Genomic DNA, 2,078 nt, shown 5'->3' with positions numbered 1-2,078 from the left:
TTCATTTGTGCAGAGGGTTGCTATGAGTCAGAATCGACTCAACAGCCCCTAACAATAACATAATAACACTAGTACCTAGAGACGGAAATTGTGCTTGGTAAAGTGGAGGGTCAGAAAAAAAGATAACAACCCCCAATGATATGAATTGACACAGTGGCAGCAACAATGGACTTAAACTTAACAACAATTGTGAGGATGGCACAGGACGAGGCAGTGTTTCAGTCTGTTGTTCATAGGGTCAGAACCAGTTCTATGGCACCTAACAACAATATAATAAAAACAAATAAAACCAAACCCAATGCTGTTGAGTAGGCAGCCTCATCTTTCTCCCACATAATGGTTGGTGGGTTTGAACCAATGACCTTGTGGTAACTGTCCAATTCTTAACCCATTGCTAAGGTATTTAACTGACACAGCACATGTCTTTCTAATTCTAGTTTTAATTTTCATTCTAATTCTAGTTTTTTTTCTTCATTTATTAAAATCTTCTTTTCTAGAATTAATAGCCAGTTACAAGAACATTGTAAATTTTATCTCTGAGAGACTTTAGAAACATTTTTCAACACTTGATAAAATATAACACAAATTTTCAAGTTAATTACTGGAATTAAAAAAAAAAAAAGTTGCCAGCGCTTAATCTGTTGTTTATAGAGACATGCCAGTTATTTCTGTTCAACATTTCAAACCACTGTCTAGAAAATAGCACAGATATTACATTGTGCTAAAGTGAAGAGCAGAAGTGGGTATTCAAAGGCAAAGTACATGATTTTTTTGTCAGCTCAGAATAACACTGCACACTTTTGATCTACCATTCCACTCAGAAAAGAAAACATCTCATACAGGAGTGGTCTTCAAAAAGTTCATGAAAAAAATTATCTTTTCAATTTGTCAATGAACTTTTTAAGCCCCTTCATGTAAATACTACATAAATACAGCTATTGTTTAACATTTTTTAAAACTTAAAAGATCTTATTCAGAAAATTGCTAAGTTTTATATTGAGCTATAAAACATGACCTATATATAATTGTCTTCTATTATCATCAAAATTTTGTGATATTTTGAAGTGGACTCTAAGACTTTAACATTGAGAGGTTGTTACAAAACTAACCTGCTGCCAAAAAAACAGTGGAATCAAATTCGTTCACAGAGAAGACAAGTACCAGACACCCCAAGAGGCGGGGTAAGACGGGGCTGTCTGTTCCTGGAAAGATTTAAAGCGTCAGAAACCCTATACAGGGTCGCTATGAGTCTGATTCCACTCAATAAGAGTGGGTTTTCGGTTTGAGATTTATGAAACATGGAGCATGAACCATTGAGCAGTGCCCACTCCAGGAAGTGTCTTTATGGAAGTTACCTGAAAAAGCATGGAGGTAGATAGTGGAAATAGTCTATTTAATAACACTAGGGAGTTTGGCATGGAAACTGTGAAAATTTGAAGTGATTTATGTAAAGTGTTTAACAATGAATGACTGAATTTGAATGATACGTACAGAACAATTGACAAACTACAATCTTTCCAGTTTTCCCTCATAAAAGACACTCAAGTTTCAGAGGTGGTTGTGCTGAAAGGGGGAGAAATGTTCTTAGTCTTCTAAAATATCATACTTCACTGCCTGCCCATCCACACTTCTAGTAAGTGGCTTGATCAGGCTACTTAAAATGACTGATTACACAGACTTTTAGCTGCTCCTTCCCTTTTAACCATGTTTTTAACCATGAAGTAATTATGCATGATGATTTTTATCATGTAACTTCAGAAAAGTCGCCAACCCCACATTACAGTGTCTGGCAAAGAGTAGCTGTTTATTGAATACACATTCAAATGTTTACTGCATGAAACCAAGAGCACAAGCAACAGAATAACCAATCAATTGGACTTCATCAAAATCAAAAATTGTGTGCTTCAAAGGACACCATCAAGAAGAAGAAAAACCATATTGCTTCCCAGTCTTTTGGTGAACAAAGAGAAAAGACAACACACAGAATGCGAGAAAATATTTGTAACTCATATATCTGATATGGGACTTGTGTCCCGAATGCAGGTAATGAACTCTTAGATTTAAAAAAAAAAAAAAAA

The sequence above is a fragment of the Chrysochloris asiatica genome, unplaced genomic scaffold (genome assembly GCF_000296735.1).
Source record: "Chrysochloris asiatica unplaced genomic scaffold, ChrAsi1.0 scaffold00002, whole genome shotgun sequence".
In the NCBI taxonomy this organism is placed as follows: Eukaryota; Metazoa; Chordata; class Mammalia; order Afrosoricida; family Chrysochloridae; genus Chrysochloris; species Chrysochloris asiatica.
Note: the sequence above shows the minus strand (reverse complement) of the source record.